Genomic DNA, 22,566 nt, shown 5'->3' on the forward strand with positions numbered 1-22,566 from the left:
TTCACCTCTCAGAGGACTTGGGCAGTAGGGAGTATCCCAGGTAGAAGGACCAACTTTCCTAAGGTCTTGAAGCCAGAAGATCCCTCAGACTTGGAGAGAATGGACCAACTTGGATTAGTGAGGAATTGAGGAAGTCAGGAACTTGCCAGGACAGAGAACTGTGTGTCCAAAGGTTGAAGTAAAAAATCAAAAGGTGTGTACTGAGACAGACTAGAACAGAGTCTGAGATGTGGACCAGGGAGCCAGGGCAATAATATTAGAAATTGAACACTATGCATGCTAGGGATTTTTACATGTGTCAGAAGTGATTTATCCCAGACCCTGTTAAATTAAGGACTGGTATATCTTATCCCTTCCTCCCCTGTTTCCTTAATACCAATACAGCAGGGTGGAAATAAGCTGCACTCACATTTTGCCGAAACCTTGTAATGATGTGATCAGGGATAGTACTAGTCTCAAATGTCACAGGAAGGGTTTGTCAAGCACAGGACCTCACTTGACCCTAATCACTTTTTTCTTCCTTTTTAATTTGGTCATTGACATATACATATATACATGTTATAATTTTATCGTACAGATTCCCATTACCCTTATTCCCTCCACCCCCACTGAATCCCGCTTCTGTCCATGTCCACATACACTCTTGAAGATAATGACTCCCTCTCCTCCAGCAACCACTGACTACTAATAGCTCCTGGGGAGTAGTGTGGATTCAAAAGCTGGAATGGTGGCTAGCTCTATTTTGTACAGGTCACCACAGTTGCTGTGAGTTCACGAGGTCAGTGGCCATGTCATGTCTCGGTAAAAGAATTCCTAACCTTCTTCCCTGCCCTCTAGTTCCTAGGTTTTTTCTGCTCCCCACTTGAGTGGAGTAGCATTTTCCAGAGCAGACTCCAGGTTAGAAACCAGAAGGCTTGGTTAGTGGGTACTTTAACCATTTTCATGCTCTTGCTTTCCATTTCCATCTTGGCCTCTTCACTTCTGAAAGACCTCTTAGAATTCAACTTTTCCCTAGTATAGGAGGAAGGTTGTCTTTGGAAGAATTTAGATTAATATTACAAGATTGTCACAACTGTAATTGAGATTGGGGCTCTCATTTGGACATTGACACTTAAAATTTGTGTTCATTCACAGAGCAAAGTTTTAGCTAAAGAAAAGTGATTCCATTTAAGAAAAATAAATGGCCTTGACAAGAGGGTAAATAGTTAGGGACCTGTTTTATGAGTAAGTGTCCCAGGCTGTTTGCTAAGTTTATTTTTTGGCTGTAATTAGGACTGTGCTAGTGGAACCAATTTGACTGCTCTTTATTGCTCCCAGGTGGCCACTAAGTTTCAACTCCATTGTCAGATGAGCTGTATCTGCTTGGTTAAAGAATGAGTCCTAGTGGCCTGGAAAGATGGCTTAGTGGTTAAGGCGTTTGCCTGCAAAGCCAAAGGACCCAAGTCCAGTTCCCCATTACCCATGTAAAGCCAGGATGCACAAGGTGGCACATTTGACTGAGTTCATTTGCAATGGCTAGAGGCCTTGGTGTGCCTGTTATCTCTCTCTTTCTTTTTCTCTCTCCTTCTTTCTCTCTCAAATAATTTTTTTTTAACTTTTTTGGGTTTTTTGAGGTAGGGTCTCACTCTAACCCAGGCTGACTTGGAGTTCACTATGTTGTCTCAGGATGGCTTCAAACTCACGGTGATTCTCCTTCTGCCTCTGGAGTGCTGGAATTAAAGGTATGTGCCACCACATCTGGCTAAATAAAATATTTAAAAAAAAATAGAATGAATCATGAGTTGAGAGAGACATTGAGCCTAGTTCCTTGTCTCTGTTCCAAGCTAATTTCATTCATTCAGCATAATATTAGGAAGCAATTTTTCAAATACCAGTTTTGGCACAGATGATATAGTAATGAACACAGCAGACAGAGTTTTGCAATTATGAAGTTCATGACCCATGGATAGACAGTGAACACAGATCCTCTTAAAAAGGGCTAAGTGCGAAGGTAGATTCCTTCTTTTAGAGCAGTGAGGTCAGGATGGGCCTCCCTGAGATGGTGCCCCCCAAGCACAGGCTAGGAGTTGAGGGAGTCTCTTGAAGATTTCTGGGGAAAGCATCCTTGAGCTGACAGACATGTGACTTAACAACTGAATAGTGAGTTAGGAGTAAGAAAAGAGCTGGCTAGGAATAAGTACAGTAAGCCTTTTAGGTCATTGCAGAGATCTTTTCTTGGTGAAATAGAAAGACATTGGTGCATTTTGAATTGTGTGATAGTTGTCAGATCCTTTGAAAGGATTACTTTGTTATGCTAAAAATAAACTCTAGGGTAGCACGTGACCAGATAAGAGGAAGGGTTTTGTACTAATCCTGGTAATATGATCTGCAACCTAAAAGATACGAGCATGAGAGAGGTGATGATTAGATTTGGGGCATAAAGTCAGTGCCAACAGAATTCCCTCTAGACTGGAAATGGAGTATAAGAGAAGGATTTAAGGATGATTCCAAGGATTTGGTCTTAACAATTGGAAAAGTAGAGTTGCCATTGATATGGCAAAGACAATGGGAGTAGTCGGTTTGGCTAGAGAAAGTTAGGTTCCATGCTCTAGTGCACATATGTAGCTTAGGCAGCTGGCTGAGTCTGGAGTTGACAGGGAAGAGTCCAGCCTAGACATAGACACATTGAGAGTGCCAAGATAGAGGAAGTGGGTCTATACAGGTCAGAGTACAGGGCACTGGACTGCTGTGAAAATTGACCACTGGGGGGAAATCATATAGTGCTTGGCCTGTTTTAGTGGAATAATGAGGGAAATAACTAGAGTGGATGAAAGATGAAATAAGAAAAGAGAATGTGTAAGCAGAATAGACCCTTGATTTTTAGAGTTTAGGATGTGAAAGTCCCTTTATATTATTGAAAGGGAGGACTCCAGAGAGCTTTTGTTTTAGATTATATGAGATATTTGCAATGTTTCAATTTCAAATTGAGCAGGGGGCTGGAGAGATGGCTTAGCAGTTAAGCATTTGCCTGTGAAGCCTAAGGACCCTGGTTCGAGGCTCAATTCCCCAGGACCCATGTTAGCCAGATGCACAAGGGGGTGCACGCTTCTGGAGTTTGTCTATAATGGCTGGAGGCCCTGGCGTGCCCATTCTCTCTCTCTGCCTCTTTCTCTCTGTCGCTCTCAAATAAAAAAATAAAAATAAATTAAAAAAAAATTTTTTTTAATTGGGCAGGGTTTGGTGGCTCAAACCTGAAATGCCTAGGCTATATAGTTCTAGGACAGATTGTGTTACAGAATGAGACCCTGTCAAAAACCAAATGAGTCCCTGTGGTGCTGGTTCAGGCATGTAATTCCAGCACTTGATAGGCTGAGGCAGGTGGATTGCCATAGTTCAAGGCCAACCTAAACTAGAGATCCAGTTAATGTTCTCTTCAAGTGAACAAAAATATATAGGTACATGTTATTTTATCATAATTTATGGAAAATTACTATTTAAAAAACTCAACTTATAAAAAACTCAAACTTATAATAGCATTTTGCAGATTTGATTAATGCGTAAACAGCTGAGTGTCTTTGGAAGTCTAGCTTTCCAGACTCCCAGACTGGGCAGTGTGTGTGAATGAGTGATGCAGATGTCTCTTCCCAAGAAATTTTGGTTGTGAGGAGGAGCTGAGAGGGAAAGAATGATGGTTAGAAACCTATAGAGAAGTGTTTGAGGTCCCAACTGAAAGGACAGAAAACTTGTGTGTTCTTAGGTAAGTTCTCATTAGACTTGGTGTGGTTGCAGGTAGTAAGCACATCTGACCCTGCATAAAGAAATGTCTCAATAATCTAAGATGGTACATTTCAGAATAATATCTAGGTCAGGATTTAATGATTTTAGGGGTTTTTTTTGTTTTGTTTGGTTTTTTTTTTTTGTAGCCAATGCTGGCTTTGAATTTGTGGTGATCCTCCTAACTCAGCCATATTGTTTTGTTTTTGCAACACTGAAGCTTTAAAAATGCATTCGGGACCGAAAAATTAGGGCTCCTCAGGAAAGATTATTAACTAGTGAAAGTGCAGGGATGGTGTCTTATTTGTATGGTTTATTGGCTTTGTGACCTTTGGCAGGTTATATTATCACTCTGGACCTTGATTTTTATCATACCTAAAATGGAGTGGATCTTGTTTAATTTAGAGTGGTTGTTATAATCACAAGAGATTGTGAAAGTGCCTCAGTCTAAATGAAATGTCACACAACAAATCTTCAGAGTGTACTTTAAAAAATATATATTTATGTGTTGGACTGGAGAGCTGGCTTAGCAGTTGAGGTGCTTGCCTGCAAAGCCTAAGGACCCAGGTTTTATTCCTCATTACCACATAAGCCAGATGTACAAGGTGGCACCACGTACCTGGAGTTTGTTTGCAGTGGCCAGAGGCCTTGATGTGCCTATTCTCTTTCTGCCTCTTTCTCTCTGTAATAAACAAACAAATATTTTTAAATATTTTATGTATTTATTTGCAAGAAGAGAACAAGAAAGTAAGTATGGGCACACCAAGGCCTCTTATCTCTGCCAACAAACTACAGACACATCCACCCACTTTGTGCATCTGGCTTTGCATGGGTACTGGGGACTCAAACCGGGACCTTCAGGCTTTGGAAGTAAGCATATTTAAACTGTTGAGCCACCTCCCCAGCCCCTTGGTGTGTATTTTTTTTGTGGGGGAGGGGTGTTGAGGCAAGGTCTCGCTCTAGCCTAGGCTGACCTGGAATTTACTGTGTAGTTTCAGGCTGGCCTCAAACTCATAGCAGTTCTGATCCTTCTACTCTGCTCCCTGAGTGCTGGGATTAAAGGCCTGTGCCACCAAACCCAGAAAGATATATCTATTTTTAACAAGCATTGGCTCTTCTCTCTCTCTTTATTAGTCACTTTTGGAAGAGAGAAATTTCTAATGAACCCTATCAGGTAGCCATAAGCCTTAACCCAAGCCAAACTGATATTCCAGGTGCCACCACCAGGGAGTGTGTTATGGGATGAGATAGTCTGCATATTCCTGGCCAAGTCTGCTGTCCAGTATACAAACCCCTATTACTAGGGCCTTTTGAAGGCAAGCTTTTGAATGACATCTATTTATAGTGAGCACTTAAGGAAATCAGATGTTGATGTCATTTGAGAATGTCATAGAAAATTTTCTTCACTCCATATGAGGCCTTGGTAGTTACCTGACATCACCAAAAGAACTAGGCTTCATTGTTGATTAAAGGTCACTGAGCTAATAAGGGGCAGTGCTTGGATTTGAGCCCAAGTCTTAAGTGCATGGCTCTAACTGTATTGCTGTATGCTGTATGCTGTATTGCTTCTTTGAATATCTGTAAGTCACATCTAAATTTCAGATGTCTTCAGAATTGAATTCAGTAAATGGTTGAGCATGGACTACTGCCCATCTAGGCATTGTGAGATGAGTGGCTGGGATTTGAGACTGGTGACACTTAGTAGCTGCCATTTCCCATAGGAAGTAGTTTCTTGTGTTCTGGAAAAGCCAGTCCTGGTCAACAACCAGGTAGCCCAAGAGCAGAAACCAGGAGGATTTACAGGAAGTTGTGGCTGCCAAGATCGGTGGACTTTATGCCCCAGAAGCTGATTCTAGCCTGTCTCTGTTGGATCCTTGAATTACCTGAGGGGAGGGCAAAAGGAGAGACATGCCACCTGTGCCCTAAATAAAGTGTATCCTTAAGAATGTGGCTTTTCAGGACTGGAGAGATGGCTTAGTGGTTAAGACACATGCCTGAGAAGCCTAAGGACCCAGGTTCAATTCTCCAGGTCCCACATAAACCATATGCAGATCGTGGTGCATGGGTCTGGAGTTGGCTTGCAGCGGCTAGAGGCCCTGGTGTGCCCACTCTCTCCCCCACCCCTTTCTGTGTCTCTAACAAATAAATAAATTTTAAAATATTTAGAAAAAAAGAAAAAAACATGTGGGTTTTCAGAAAACCAAAGGTTCCTGGGAGCTTATCACTGAAGTAAACTTAAAAGCACACCTACCAAATCTCAGGCAATTTTGTAGAAGAAGGGGCAGAAAGATTATAAGAGGCACAGGTTGGGATGTTATGCCTCTCCCCAATAACTGACTACCACTCCCACATATGCATGACCCACAACCCCATGGGGAATACCAGCAACTCCGCTAAAGAGGGCCACCTGCAGAATGGGGACAGGGAGGAGGGAAAAGATGGTACCAACCCATGATGTGTCAATACAAAATATGTTCTTGATAATAATCAAAAAAATTTTAAAGAATGTGGCTTTTGCCAGGCTGGGGGTGTGCACCTTTTTTAATCTCAGCACTTGGGAGACAGGTAGCCACCCTGAGACTACATAGTTAATTACAGGTCAGCCCGGCTACCTGAAAAAAAAAGAATGTGGCTTTTATTTAAAGTAGATCATTTGGCTTCAGGAGGTTATGAATCCATTGCTTATCATAGGTTTTGTTGTTGTTGTTGTTTAAAAAATATGGAACACGAATTTGCATGTCATCCTTGCTCAGGGACCATGCTAATCTTCTCTCTGTCGTTCCAATTTCAGTATATGTGGCTTTGTCTCTCCCGCTGTTCAGTAGGAGTTTTCCTCAGTGGCTGGGGGAAGGCTGGTACAAGGCACAGACAGCTTCCCAGTGTCTTCCTGTTGTCACCCCTTGAATGACTGTTGCTGCTGCAGAGATTGGAGGAAACTGAGCTGCTGTTAGTTATGTAATGGGCTGTGCCCTCACCCCTGAGGATCATCTGTCCCTCTGAGCTCTGCAAGACAGACATGCAAGCATTTGGGAGGGGACAGGCATGTCCTGGGGCTGTTGATAGCAGGGTCCAGATGCTCAGCACATTCTCTTCCTTCCTGACTTCCTTGACTCCACCCTGTGAAGACTTCATCCTTTTGGGTAATTCCATGAGGCTCAGATAAAAGGATGGTAGCAAAGCTGTCTGAATGTTGGGCCTCTTTCAACTCCCAATTCCTTACCCCTCAGAGGCACTCTCACTAACAGTAGTAAACGCTAGCTTGCTTGAAGCACCTCCCCAATTGGGACAAGTGGCTCTACCTTTTTTTTTTTTTTTTCTTTGAGGCAAGCCCAACAGATTGGCCTTTTGTGTGTTTAAGAAAGATTTTAAAAGAATTGGCGCATCAGAGCCTCCAGTCACTGCATTTAAAATCCAGATGCATGTACAACCTTGTATGCTTACATCACAGTGCATCTGACTTATGTGGGACCTAGAGAGTTGAACATGAGTCCTTAGGCTTTGCAGGGAAGCACCTTAACTGCTAAGCCATCTCTCTAGCCCCTCTACTGTTTTTTTTTTTTTTTTTTTTAATCTCTAGTCCTGAATAAGTTCTCTACTTAGTGTTGTTTCACATGATTTGCCTAGCTGTTCTGATTGCCCTTGTTCTATAGATGAGGGAACAGATCACTTTTCCAAAGGTTGAGAGATTTGGAATTTGACCCAAGGTGTATCTAGCTGGAGCCTCCATCCTTCTGTTCTGTCTCCTAGAGTCTCTTGAAAAGCCCCTTTGGGTAGTTTCCTTTCCACAAAGCACTGCACTGATGGCCCTATAGGTCTCAGTGGACAAGGCTGCCATGGTCCTCCACAGCCTGACAGCTAAGCTTGATCAGATACACCATGGCAGGACTAGCCCAGCCACTGCTTCAGGTGAGGTCAGCCGGTGTGCAAGTTCCTTTTGGGTCACCCTGGCACTGCCTCAGATGTTGGCAAGAGAGGCAAAACTAGGATAGTGAGGCACTCACATCACTAAGAGCTTGGCAGCAGAAGAAGTAGATGTCACATTAACAGACAGAGGCCAAAATCATCCTGGCAACTAGTAAAGCTCAAGGGATGGGGGAGTATTCTCTCTCAAAGAGTGCAGCCCTAGCTCTTAGGAAGAGCAGAAGCTGTCTTCATCATCTCTGAGCCCTGCTACCCTAGCTGAAGTTTATTCCCAGGAATAAAGCCAGAGATTTCACTTAAATGTGGACCTGAAGCAAACAGCAGAGGTTGTTTTGTTTTTTACCAACAGATCTTCCAGCTCCCTCAATTCCTGACTGAAGCCAGAAATGCCATCATTCTTGTCTGCTCTGATGGGGTGGTGCTAACTACAACCCTGTGTTGAAAAATTCTTAGGCCAAGTCAGGTTTGGTGTGTAGGAGTCCTCCTAGCATCTGGCGGGCTCTTGCCCAGTGGTGATGTTGTCTTTAGACCCAAGTATTATCCCTTAGAAACTTACAGTTTAGACATGGGCATTTAGTTGTAGGTTATGGCTCAGAAGAGATAAAGGAAGACTGGAGAGCCAGATGGAAGGCTTCATGGGGAAGTTAGTATTTAGGGCTGTTTCTTGAGGGAAGTTTGGGAGGTACCCTTTCACAGGTGAAATTTGAAAAGGTCACATCTCAAGGTGTGAAGTGATTTGGCTCAGCAAAGTATTCTACTGTGAGGAGAAGGGAGCATTATAGTGGTGAAACTCCTAGGTGGCCATACATGGATCCAGGCCTGGGGAAAGTACCTAAGGTACCTTTTCTTGACAAACTAGGGAAGAGCACACAAGCTCCCAGCCCCTCTTTCTCATTTCCACTAGTGAGTCCTCATAGTATTACAAGATTAGAGGAAACAGAGATCTCCTTTAACATTTATAGGACTCAGAGGCTTGTCGGGTTTTAAAACTGCCAACCAAGTTTAAAATAAATCAATACTATAAAACATTACAATGAATTTTCCAACTTTACTGGCATTTCACTTTCAGTAAGAGGTGTCAGGGGGAAGCTATAACTTAGCCTGCATCAGACACAGGTCAGAAGAATTCTATATTTTGTTTCTTTGTTGAAGAAAGTAATGTCTAGGGACTTGGAAGGGAGTGTGTTAGAACCATGTAAGCACTCCATAAGGCATAGTGAGGAAGATGGAAATGCTTATTTTATTTTCCAGGGCTACAAAACAGGTGTTGATTTGAGGCTGAGGGTAGGAGTCTTGTAAATGATGGCTGTGGGTTTTTGCTTGTTCTCTGAATTCAGAATCATGGTACTACAGTTGTGATGAGAAACAAGTCGGCTTTGGTATATTGTAGTAGATGGTAGTATTCATCCGTTGAGAAAATTATTGAGGATGTGAGTCAGCTGATTAATTAGTTATGCATCTACTTCTGTCCCTTGGGGAAAGGACCCCTTTAATGACCACTTGTAACACCCCTTTGCTTTTCCTTTTGTGCTTTTTTTTTTACCCTCTTTTGGACAAGCCTAAGACATGCCCTTCTAGAAAGCTGAAATCCTAGGGCAAATCTAAAGCATAGGCTGGGAGTATAATGCTGTGGATCTTGGCAGATTGCATAGGCAAAGCCAGCATTGACCAGGCAGAGAATTAGAAATCGGAAGCGAAGGCCCATTTGTTGTTGGTAACCAGATTGCATGCTTGGGTCTGGTGAGTGTTTGCATGGGGCAACAGAAATGGGTGTGAATATACCACACCCAGACAAACAGAGTGACTTTTACCTTTAATAAAACTTGTTCTGGGATTTAGGCCAAGTGTCTGAACTGAAATCCAGATGTAACCACTGACACAGTCCAGAGAATGCTTCCCCCTCCCCCAACGCCATACACAACCAGAGTCTTAGGACCTGTTAAGCATCTTGTCTCTAGTGTGGTACAGAATGTGCAGATCCACCCCAGTATTGCAGACATCCTGAGTTCCAGTTGGGGCTGATGCCATGGGCACACAAAATGGGAATCTCCTGCAGCCTTGAGTGCCAGTGCCAGAAACTAAGTAGTGTCTCTGCAGCCATGTCTTGACCTCCAGCAGTGCAGAAAGGATATAAGGAGATGCAGCCACCTCTACCCCCTCCCCCCCGCAGGACTTCTTTTTATTTATTTTTTATTGACAACATCCATAATTACAGACAATAAACCATGGTAATTTCCTCCCTCTCCCCACTTCCCCTTTGCAACTCAACTCTCCATCATATCCCCTTCCCCCTCTCAATCAGTCTTTCATTTATTTTGATGTCATCATCTTTTCCTCCTATTATGATGGTCTTGTGTAGGTAGTATCAGGCACTGTGAGGTCATGGATATCCAGGCCGTTTTGTGTCTGGAAGAGGATGTTGTGAGGAGCCCTACCCTTTCTTTGACTCTTACATTCTTTCCACCGCCTCCAACACAATGGACCCTGAGCCTTAGAAGGTGTGATACAGATGTTTCAGTGCTGAGCACTCCTCTGTCTCTTCTTCTTAGCACCATGGTATCTTCTGAGTCATCCCAAGGTCACAACCATCTGAAAAGAAGCTTCTCTAACCAAAAGTGAGAGTAGCATTAATGTATGGGTATGAACATTAAGAGAAGTGTTTACTGGGCAGTTTGGTGAGCATAGTATATACATTTAGCCAGGCAGCAGCAGATGTCACACCCCAAGGGTTCATGATTACCCGTTGTAGGTCTTCCTTTGTACACAGAGAGCAGATATATACTGGGAGCTTTAGGGTCCTGCTTGTATTCCTATATTTAGTTTGTTTCTGTTTTGAAACAAGCTTGGGGGAAGCTGGAGTCTTTATCATGGGAAGGCATAAGTGGGGGCTTGCTGAGCATGTTCTATTTGTCAAACTCATTACTCTTCTGCTTATATTGTTATTTATTCACCTGAATCCTGGATATCACTGCCCCTCCCCACTCCTGTTTTTGAGAGGAAGTGATTTGCCCTTGGTCTTGTAACTGACAAGTGCCAGTTCAAGGGCAAGAGTGCCAGCCCAGGCTCTTCTCTATTGGGTTCCCAAAGAGAGTCCATCTGGGCCGCCATTTTAATATCACCAGCAGCTCAAAGAAGGGCATTTTGGCTTTGTTGAGTAACAACAACATTGGGGACGCACATGTTTAGATGGACTTGGAGAAAGGATATATCAGGGGAGGGCCTCCTGAGCAGGTGTCAGTGAATACAGGCTCTGTAAACAGTATGAGTGTGTGGAAAACCCTGGCCCTGGATTGGCTCACACAGAGGTATGGTAGTCCTGGGCTGCCAGGAACCTTAAATGTCAGCCTAAGGAAAAGAAACTTTATCCTGCAGGTTTAGGATGGTGCTCATGGAGAGCTCAACACTGACAATGTCATGCTTTACCCTCATCCTGTTTTTTTTGTCAAGTCCTTATAGGCTAACCATGTATTTCATTTAATTTCTTCAACAGAGCCCTCCTTTCTCTAAGGGAGCCACAAAACCCTTAGTAAGAGTCTTTGTGAGCTCCCTTTGGCATTCTGGGATTTGGGTTGCTTGCTGTTACCAGAAAACCATATGATCTTTCTTTTGCCCAGACCACTCTAGGGCATAACCTTGCTGGAGTCTTTCCTGTTATAACCACAAATTATCCTGTTACCATATGGAAGAATGACCTCTCCTTTAGTGAGTAAAAGTCTTTGACGGCTTTTCCTGGGAAAAGATCCTTAGGGGAACTCTCAGAATCTTGCCCTTTCCCCTGAGCCCTTTATCTGCTAATCACAGCAGCTACAGCTGAACCTGGTTCTATGGGGACCATCTGAGGTAGTTGGCAGCTCTTATTTCAACCCCATACTTAATAAACTTGAGGAAGGGAATTGGTTAGGATATCCACTTAACTAACTGCCAATTAACTGAGCTGTTTCTAGGGACAAAAAGTTCCCCTCAGTTGATCTTGAGTTCCATCCAGGACCTATTTACCTGTTAAAGTACCAGGCCAGTGTCTCGAGGTCTTTTCCCAAGGCCAGAAACACTAGGTTTAATGGTGTCTGGGTGCTTAGACCCAGTCAGGATATTCAGCTGGCAGCCCAGCTTACTGCAGGTCATGTGTAGCCTTCCAAATCTAGGATCTTCCATATTGCCCAGTGATTTTTCTTTTTGTTCATTTGGCATGTTTTTTAGTGCTAGCATTGTTTGAGAGAAAGAGGCAGATAGAGAGAGGGAATCGACACTCCAGGGCCTCCAGCCCTCCAGCCACTGCAAACAAACTCCAGACACTTGTGCCACCTTTTGTGGGTTTTGAGGAATCGAACATGGGTTCTTCCCTTGGCTTCGCAGGCAAGCACCTTAACCACTAAGCTATCTCTGCAGCCACAGCACTGCATATTTTGACCAAGTCTCTGAAAGCTTCCTAAGGAACCATTTATTTAAATTGCCATATGCCCTCACTACCTAAATGAAGCTTTCTGGCATGCTTGAGATAAAACTCACATACTTGTAGCAGCATACATCTTGGCTTTAAAAGCTCTGCTCCTACCCTTTTTCTCTGTGACTCCTGATGTCCATTGGACCTGCCAACTGTATTGCAAGAAGGTGTAGGGTGTGTGTGTGTGTGTGTGTGTGTGTGTGTGTGTGTCCTTCAGTGGTATTCAGCGTTAGTGCACAGACTGAGAGTCTTCAGAAGTCTTCCCAGCTTTCATTATCATTTGTGTCATGGATCAGAATCTGATGTGCCATTCTACCAGAAAAATGCAGTTGACTTATTGTGATAGTTCACAGCCCTCTGAGGATTGCAGAACCTGTGCCATATCCCTTGTGTTACAATGATCTCAGGTTAAGAATACCTGTATTGGGACCCGGCTTCCTAAGTGACCACCCACACTGGGCAAGGCTTTCCCAGGATGTGACTGACCGCCCTTAAGTCACTCACTGCCCCCCGGAGCAACCCCACTAAGCTCATTGGTTTACCAGGCTCAATGTGGGTGGAACCGTGTCTTGGACTGTCAATGGTGCTACAAGGTACTGGTTCACAGGCCCCCGCAACTCCCAATGTTGGGATCTTCAAACATAGAAAGCCACCTTGTCAGCTACTGACCACATAGACATCTCTGCAGATACCTATGCCTAAGATGTTCGAAGAAGGAACACCCCCCTCCCCACAAAATGAGTAAAGAATAGGAGATTTCAAAAATAACTAGAACTGATTTTTCTTCCGCAAGGAAATTTCAAGGCCCAGATTGTAAACAAAACTGAGGAAGGAGGAAAGAGAGCAAAGATGAAATGTTTTGAGATGTGGGATAAAAGGTCTGTATTGAGTGAAGAAAAGATGATGGCACCAACTTTACCCTGATTTTCTGCAATGAGGTGTTTTCTGGAATGCATGCGAGAGTAGGGAGACGCAAACAGAATCCTTGGGGCTTCACAAGTTGAAGAGACAGAACTCAGAGCTTGAGAGCTGAGAGTGGTGGATTGCTCCTTTAATCCCAGCACTCGAGAGACTGAAATAGAAGGATCACCTTGAGTATTAGGCCATCCTACAATGCAGAGTGAGACCCTGCCTCCTAAAAGGAGGTGCTAGAGAAATGACTCAGTGGTTAAAGGCACTCACTTGCAAAGCCTGATGGCTTGGGCTCGATTTCCCAGTATCCACATAAATCCAAATACACAAAATGGTGCATGTGTCTGCCTGGAGCTCATTTGATACTAATTCTCTGTTTCTCTCTCTCATAATAAATAAATAAATAAATGAACAAACAAACAAAAAAAAGAATACCTGTATTAATCTCAGATTCTTCAGTGAGCACTTGAGGACATGAAGTCTCCAGAGAGGAAAAGGGAGAAAGCAATGGGACTGGAAGCTAGGCCTCTTAGCTCTTGTCTTACCCCAAGCAAAGTCTAGCATTATTTTTCTATAGCATCTAATAGGCCACCACCTGGGAGCCTGTGTTTAATTAGGATTATATTTGTGCTGTTACAGGCCATGTGGCAGTCTGTTTTTTGGAGAAGCCCTCAGGCTTCCTCTAGACACGCATTTAATAAGTAGGTACATAGGACATAGAAGATGAGAGGGAGTGTGGGCTTCCTAGGCTGTGCAGTAATGGGTTCTCAGTTCCTCATAGGGCTGCCCGTGTTCACAGCCACTTCATTTGCCACTCCATGTAATGTGATGGGGACCATCCCTGGTGGTACCCTGGCCAGCGCTTTTCAGTCACTTGCCAGTTAATGAGGGTAATATTGATTACTGATATTTTTATAGGTGGTTGGTCTTGTAAGGAAACCACTTAAGATCTATGCCAAACCCCAGTCTGGCGCTAATTGTGCACTTCACATGAGCCTTCTTCTATAGCTGACTTAGACATCATCTGAAGCCAGACTTTCCTCAGCTCCATCTGGGTTTTAGCACCTCTCCACATCAGCAGTGCATTGGTGGATAGTTGGATCTGCTGCCCCTTGCGAGGGCCTCCTGCTGAAAAGTTGGGAAGGAGGACTAGTGAAGAGTGATGGAATGGAGTCAGGGGTATCTTTGTAGAACCAGTAGGCTGTCTAATGTCAGGAAAATCCATGGCCCCATATGCTTCATTTTTCCCATCCAGTTCTGAAGGAATGAGAAGGGGCATAGCAGTGTAGCATGGTAGTAAAATACCACAAGCGACAGGGTTGGACACAGTCTCAGCCTTGTCCTTTGCCAGCTGTCAGAGTGTAGAGAACTAGTCCAGGCTTGAGCTGAGGATGAGCATCCCTTCCTGCACTTGGCTGTGCGGGTGTTCAGTGGGAGCTTGTGCAGAGTAGAGTACTTGGCAGTGAGATGGGAACTTAACCAAAAGCGGGCATTTTGATAACCATATTTTTATTTAAAATGCTGTTATGTTGAATAAGTGATTATAGGAAGTTTATAAATTATTCATAGATTAGTTTCGTGTTGTCATGTACTAACTTCTGGTCATTCGGTATATGAGCTTTTTGTAAAAACCAATGCTTCCTGGTAGCCCAAAAGTCTTAAGAGAGTCAGCAGAGTGTGGTCTGGAGGAATGGTAAGATTGGGGCAGCCAGTGCAATCAGTGGAAGGCTGAGGTATACTATGCCTGCTTATTGGGGAATAGAGTCCCTGAAGAAACCATTCTTTGGACATGCTTTCTGGGAATAGGTACAAGGATGGGCCTGGAAGGCTGAGTGACAATTTATGGTCGTTTGAATAAATGGCCCCAAATATATAAAGTTTTTTTTTTTTTTATTAGTTTGTAGTTTGCATCTGCAACCAACTGGCTGGAGGCATTGTCACTGGGCAGATCTTAAAGTGTGGTGGTAGATTTGAGATTTCAATCTACAGATATGCAAAGTGTGCCTAGCTGGAGTTCCTGAAGTATGCTGTGCTGTGTAGTTTTTCAGCTTGTGTTCCTCCCTCCCTCCCTCCCGCTCTCTCTCTCTCTCTCTCTGTCTCCCCCCTCCCCCCTCCCCCCTGCTTGGACTTGTGAAGGCAGGGCAGCTTCTTCTGCCATTATGGAACTTACCCTGGGTCTGTAAACTTCAATAATATCCCTTTCTCCATAACCATGTCTGGTCTGGAAGTTCATCTCACGAACCTGAAGCTGTCTGCTACACACCTAGAAGAGAAAGGATGCAGGAGCAGTGGGAGCTGAGGACCAAAGCAGAAAGGAGATGTCAAGCAAAGGCTGACTGGAGACCAAGTTGTCTTCTCTGGAATTTCTGCCTAAACACAATTACTGTCATGAAGCTGAGCATGGAGACACATGTCTTGTACCCAGTTCTCAGGAGGCTGAGGCAAAGAGAAGTGTGAGATCAAGGTCTACCTAGAAAGACCTATCTCAAAAAAACAACTCCACTCCCCATGACTAAAAAAAAATGTGACTTTTTTTGTTTGTTTGTTTTGAATACTGTTTAAAGTTGACAGTAGAAGCCAGGTGTGTTGGCGCACACCTTTAACCCCAACACTTGGGAGGCAGAGGTAGGAGGATCACCGTGAGTTCGAGGCCATGAGACTACAGAGTGAATCCAGGTCAGCCTGGGCTACAGTGAGATCCTACCTCACACACACAAAAAAAAAGTTGGGCTGGAGAGAAGGTTTAGTGATTAATGAGCTTGCCTGCAAAGCCAAAGGACCTAGGTTCAATTCCCTAGTATCCTTGTAAGCCAGATGCACAAGAAGGTGCATGCATCTGGAGCTCGTTTGCAGTGGCCGAAGGCATGCCCATTCTCTATTTGCCTGTTTCTCTCTCTCTTTTTCTCTCTCAAATAAAAAATATATATATATTTTTAAAAGTTGACATTAAGCCGGGCGTGGTGGCGCACGCATTTAATCCCAGCACTCGGGAGGCAGAGGTAGAAGGATTACCATGAGTTCAAGGCCACCCTGAGACTACATAGTGAATTCCAGGTCAGCCTGAGCTAGAGTAAAACTCTACCTCAAAAAAAAAAAGAAAAAAGAAAGTAAGTTGACATTGGAAATTAAGTACCTCTTGCCACACTATACTGGAGATACATATATACTGTTTTCATAGGTCTTCATACCTAGTAGAGTAGATGCTTTCTTATTTTAAGTTGAAAACTGAGGCTTGATAATGATAGTAAATTGGAGAGCTGGGATGTAAAGTTTGGCTCTTCCTAGGGCCCTGCTCATGACAGAACAACTGTTTGCATTCTGTGAAGTATGCCCTGAATAGTTCTCCCTCATTTGGAACCTGCTCCTCAGTATGTGCCTGCCACTTTGCTCTGACTCTGGTCTTCTAGATTGTTGTAAACAACGAGGTTTCTGCTGGGAGATTATCTGTGAAATGGTGATATTTCCTCCATGGATTTGTATCTAGGTAGGGGAGACAATGCACAGTAAGCCTTGTGTAGGGTCAGGCATATCTCAGATACCATTAGCTATAGTGTCAGTTCCACTGTAAAGGAGTGGGGGAAAATTCATGTACCAGTGCATTCTGGGCTTCCCACCCTGTAATTCACACCTTGTGTTCATCTCTGTGTTAATATGCTAGCCAGGTGACTTTTCCAGTACACAAGAGGCAAGATGGAAGAAAGAAGACTGGGTTTTTGGTTGGATTTCTAGGCAGTCAGTTAGTAGCCAATTACTTGATATTCTTATACTTCTTAGCCTTTTGTAACCTGCTAAGTAGTCTCCCAAAACTGAAATTCCTCACCTGTGGAGAGAATTTTTCCCTTGCAGGTAAATGTGCACATGTTCAGCAGTGTACATGGAGCACATCTGGTACCATAGGTGCCTGATGTCCCTGTCTGCCTTCCCAGCAGGCTCTGTACCACCCCTTTATGGGTGACTGTAATGCTTTTACCTTAGCACATAGATCCTAACAGTGAAGTTGTATTTGAACTTCTAGATTCCTAGATGCCTTTATTTGGGGTTTAAAAATTAGTTGTTAGGTGGTAGCAAGGCAAACAGTGTTGTGAGTACCTCTGCCACTATCTAACTGTTCCTGGTGCTATTAGGGCAGTGAATGGCAGAGGTTTATATCCCTCTGAATGAAAATAAGGGGGCAGGTTGGAGAGATGGCTTAGCGGCTAAGGCGTTAGCCTGCAAAGCCAAAGAACACAGGTTTAGTTTCCCAGGACCCACATAATAAGCCAGATGCAGAAGGTGGCACATGTACCTGGAGTTCATTTACAGTGGCTGAAGGCCCTGGCATGCCTATTCTCTGTCTTTATCTGCTCCCCCCCTCAAATAAATAAATTAATTTTAAAAAAGGACTTTGCACCACCATCTCTGTGGCTTTCATTCTCTTGTCTACATACGAAGGACATAGGATAGTTTGTGAAGCCTTGACTGAAGATAAGCTCTAGGCCAGATAAGGTGGTATGTGCCTGTGGTATAAGCCCATCAGTTGGGACAGGAAGATCAGGAGTTTGAGGCTAGCTTGGGCTCTATGATGCCCTATCTCAAAAAATAAAGGAAAGTTCCACATGGTCCATAAAACAGCACAATTTAAACCAGGAACCAGGTGAAACTACCATTTTTTCAAACTATTCCTACTTAACTACCATCAAAGAAATGACACTTGTACTGCAAGTAAGGGAGGCTATACTCTCAGAATTAGGAACAATCCTTTATCCCATGCCTGCAGGCTGAGGAACAGGAACTGGGGATGGACATAAGCTCTGTTTGTCCCCAGCTCCATCCTTTTTTTGTCACCTGCTCACATCAGCATTTCCTAGCTTCTGTGCTCCAAATTGCTAATGGCCTTAATGGGAACAATTTCCTTCCCCTGCTCCTTGAACAAACCAGACAACTAACTGCTTAGCTGGCAAAGGAACTGTGTGACTGGCACCATATAATCCCTGTGCCCTGGGCACCAGACCTGTGCAGAGGCACCTAAGCCAAGTCTTCCATAAGCTCTTTGCAGAATGATTCTATTTATACATGTAGGGATTAAAACTAAATGTAAGGTTTTAAACTTCACTTAAGCTCTTGTCTCTCTAGGAACGGATTTTATACTACAAAGGTGCATGTTAAAAGTAGGGCTTTTGGAGGGAGACTGACCTACGTTTAGACACTACTACTTAGTGAATGTATAGCCCTTCTCTGAGTTGGTGACAGTAGCTCCTACCAGATAGAGTTGCTGGAAGATGTAAATAGTGATAGGAAATCAGTGTAAAGGGTTGAAAGTTCCCTCACTGGGTTATGACCTATAAAGTATTTGTTTCTTGCCTGGCACTAAGGGATTCTTACTGTGATAGCTATAGAGAAATTAAGAAGTCCTGGGGGAAGTTAGTACAAGAGCTAAAATAATGAAGGAAGGATATCCTAAAACCTTCCTCCCCAAGACTATCTCAGATACGAGCTATTAGAAACAGTGTTTATGTTAGCATTGAAACACGTAGGAAAGGTTGTTTTAGTGGGAGAGTTTTGGGGAGTGAAACTGGAGAAGTTTTGGCTAAGTGCTGATGAGGGCCAGCTTGCTTCATACCTCTCGGGGCCTGTTACCTAGAAACAATGTCCAAACCCATCCTCACAACAACCATGAAGTTCATCAAAGACTGTAAACTCCAATACAGTTGGTCACCCTTGATCATTATACTTAGCAGATTGGCTTTGCCTTCCAAGAGGTCTCTGTGGTCAGTGGTGGGAGTCTCACTAATAGGAAGCTCTGATTGATGCTAGAACTAGGCTGTCACACCACAACCTGGACAGCCAGGGAACCAAAGTTTAGCATCTGTTAAGATGAAGGATGACAAGCAAGGTCAAGTGCCAAGGTAGGTTGGCTGATTTGGACTATGACTGTGAAGACCTAACTATTCCTGTTTAAGCTACAAAAAGGACCCTTCCCATCTCCCAATGGACATACTGTGCCATGGGCTCCCTGGGATAGGTGATGAGAGACAGGAGAGTAGCCCAGAGCTAAATTCCTCTCCATAGCACAGACAGCCCTCCTATTTCCCTTACCTTGACTGCAAAGGAGAACCTGACTGAGGCCTGTCCCTGTCCTGGGGCCTCTTACCTGGAGGGCAGGGAGGAGCCTTGGGAAATGTTAGCTTTACTTCCTGTCAGGGGATCTGTGACCACAGCAGTCATTATGAGCTAGTATCTCAGTTCTCTGAGGCTGTGATGTAGGTCTGACCTTTTATAGTCATACCAGTCAAGTAATTTATGATCTAAAAAGGGACCTCTGGCTTCTAACTCTTAGCTGCCATGTACCACCTCTCTGCTGATGTCATCCTTTTGAAGATGCTGTTCTCAGCTTGGGGCAGAGAAAATAATAAGTCTGTTGAAAGGTCCCAGAAATTGTCTTTGTATATCACATGTGACCAGTGTCCCTGGGTTCATTCATATTCACAAGAACTACCAAAAGGGCTAGAGAGATGGTTTAGTGGTTAAGGCACTTGCCTACAAAGCCTGAGGACCCAGGTTCAATTCCCTAGTACCCACATAACATAAGTCAGATGCACAAGGTGACGCATGCGTTTGGAGTTTGTTTGCAGTGGCTGGAGGCCCTGGCGCTCCTATTCTTTCTTTTTCTCTCTCTCAAATAAATAAATAAATAAGGGCTTCTGCGTGAGAATGAAAATACTTGGTAGCAGAGGCCAGTAAGTTAAAAAGGAGACATAAAGGGAAGAGAAAGGAAGGGAGGAGGGTACTTAATAGGTTGATATTGTATATATGTAAGTACAATGTTTGAGATGGGGAGGTAATATGATGGAGAATGGAATTTCAAAGGGGAAAGTGTCAGGGGGGAGGGCAGGAATTACCATGGGATATTTTTTTATAATCATGGAAATAAAAATTTAAAAATTAAAAAAAAAAAGGGGGCATGCCACTGGGAGAGGGGTCCAGCCACAAGGTATGTTTGGAGGTGGATCTCCAGTCTAGCCCCACAAGGTGTGTGCAGTTGTTTTTGTTGCTTTTGGTGTTTTCTGGCTGTGTGGTGTTTTTTTTTTCTCTGTGTAGATCTATGAAAGGGGGTCAGTTTTTCCACGATTGATGGAATGTCCCCTGGATCTGTAAGTGAAATAAAGCCCCTCCTGCTATAAAAAATATATATATATTTTTTAAATGTTGGGCATGGTGGTGCACACCTTTAATCCTAGCAGAGGTAGGAGGATCACCATGAGTTCAAGGCCACCCTGAGACTACATAGTGAATTTCAGGTCAGCTTGAGCTAGAGTAAACCCCTACCTCGAAAAAACAAAAACAAGAAAAAAGGAATTTTGCCATTTCTTGCCACATTGTCCCACAGTGTTTGTGGGAAAGGTTATATAGTCACAGTCTATCAGTCTGTTTTCTGTTGCTAATAACACATTACCATGCTAGGTAACTCATAAAGAAGCTTTACTAGATTGTGGTTTTGGACCCAAGGCAAAGGTTCACATCCAGATAATGACTTCTGGCTGGCAGACATTTGAGGTGACATAGGACATCATTTGACAAGAAAGCTGTATGTCTGTCTGAGTTTTATCTCTTTTTTTATTTTTTAATTTAATTTAATTTTTTATTAGTATTTTCCATGATTATAAAAAAAACCCATGTTAATTCCCTCCCTCCCCCACCCTGACTTTCTCCTTTGAAATTCCATTCTCCATCATATGAGTTTTATCTCTTATAAAGCCACCAGAATTTGATCATGGACCCTTCCCAAATGACCTGTCTAAAAACCCCACCCATTCAAACACCACTGTCAGTTTTAATTTTCCCCCCTCATTACCTGATAACAGGGTTAAGCTCCAGCTTGAGCTAAAGAGACAAATAATATTCCTATTCTCTGCCACCTAGCTTTGTAAACTTACGTCTCCCACTTGACTCAGACAGGCTTTTGGCTAATGTTCAAATGCCAGTCACTTTCATTTCCTCAATCACTGAGCTGGTGGGTCGTTTGTTTAATCTTTTAATTTTGGATTTGGGAGTTAGTGCCTCATAATTAAAGGGAATAAACATCTTTATTCGCACAGTTTTTTCCATATTCAAGTTATGGGTTAAGCTAGGCTTCTGGGAGTAGAATTATGGGGCTTCAGTTCTAAGCACTGTTTTCATTCCTTCAGTGATATTGGTGGGGGGGAGGTGGAGGATGGCACATCCTTCTCTTGACAGCCATGGCCAGAACCACCTTTTTTTGGTACAATAAAACTTTATTTAGGTGCTTTACAGGGCTGTGAAGAAGACAGAAAAAGGTGCTGAAAGAAAGGGCTGGTTCAATAGGACTGGTTGACCAGATGGATATTGCCCCACCTCATTGCCTCTTCTGAAGATGAGCCAGGCACCTGTGAGGGCTAAGACTGATGGGAGCGCTGATGTGGTCCAACTGCACAGCTCATGTGCTACAGTAGAAAGGATGTGTGTTGGGCCAGAAGGGCCAATTCACTTTTAGTCTGCAGAGAGGCTGGCTGTGTCCACAGAGAAAGCAAGCACACGGGGAAAGACTTGTTTGAATAGTTACTTGGGATAAAACCAGACACTTTTAAACTGTCAGGGCTGAGAAATGGCTCAGCAGTTAAGGTGCTTGCCTGCAAGGCCTGACGACCTGGGTTTGATTCCCTTAATACCCACTAAAATCAGATGCACAATGTGGCACATGTGTCTGGGGTCCGTTTGCAACAGCCTTGGTGTGCCCATTCTCTCTCTCTCTCTCTCTCGCTTTCTGTCTCTCTCTAGGCTTGCAAATAAATAAAACTATTTAAAAATAACAATAAAAGATTATTTTAAAAAAACCTGACAGGCTGATTCCATGTATAGGGAGGATAAAGGCATTGCTGACCAGATGGCTCATCCTGCGTAGAACACAGCTATACTTAGCTCTGATTAGATGGCTCAGAGTATGAGGCTGGCCCAGGACTAATCTCTCTATAGACCTTTGTGTCCTGGGTTTCCCTGAAGGACAGAATTCTTATTCCTGAGGCCTGGGTGCTAAGACAGTTCCCAGATAGCCAATACCAACAGGGTCAGGTACTCTTCTAACTTTTATATGTACAACCACATATAATGATGCTTCCATCAACTATAGGCCATGTATACAAGGTGGTCCCATTATATTACCCAGTTACATTATAACCATTTTGGTTTGTGTAAGTGTAATTTAGGATGTTCAAACAGCAATGCATTTTTATATCACTGTCATTAAGCCAGACATGACTATATTTATGTAATCTTTATAATAGCTCAGGACATAACATGTACAAAGAACAAAGGACTTAAATTCACTCAAGTCAGGTGGTAGAGTCTGTTTACTAAGCCATAGTAATGGCTCCAAAGCCCTCAGCAAGCAGAGCAGAGGCATGCCGGTTCTAGGAAATCTTGCTCTGAGGCCACCTGACCATGATGGAGGCCAAGTGAGACTTCATCCTCTTAAGACTTTGGTAACCTAGATCAGGTTCTTTTCTCATCAGTAAAATAAAACAGCAAAAGCTCAAGAGGATTGC

At 43.4% G+C, this 22,566-nt stretch overlaps 1 protein-coding gene and 1 non-coding gene across 2 annotated transcripts in view; one reads left to right on the forward strand and one right to left on the reverse strand.

Moving 5' to 3' along the window:
- The window catches only part of Stk35 (serine/threonine kinase 35), a 44,597-nt gene that overhangs the window by 17,133 nt on the left and 4,898 nt on the right, over nucleotides 1-22,566 (forward strand). The gene's annotated exons all lie outside the window — the stretch shown is intronic.
- Nucleotides 6,467-6,568, reverse strand: LOC123463132. Its single transcript, XR_006638741.1, has one exon. It is a non-coding gene; the product is annotated as a U6 spliceosomal RNA (small nuclear RNA).

Source organism: Jaculus jaculus, chromosome 8 (genome assembly GCF_020740685.1).
Source record: "Jaculus jaculus isolate mJacJac1 chromosome 8, mJacJac1.mat.Y.cur, whole genome shotgun sequence".
In the NCBI taxonomy this organism is placed as follows: Eukaryota; Metazoa; Chordata; class Mammalia; order Rodentia; family Dipodidae; genus Jaculus; species Jaculus jaculus.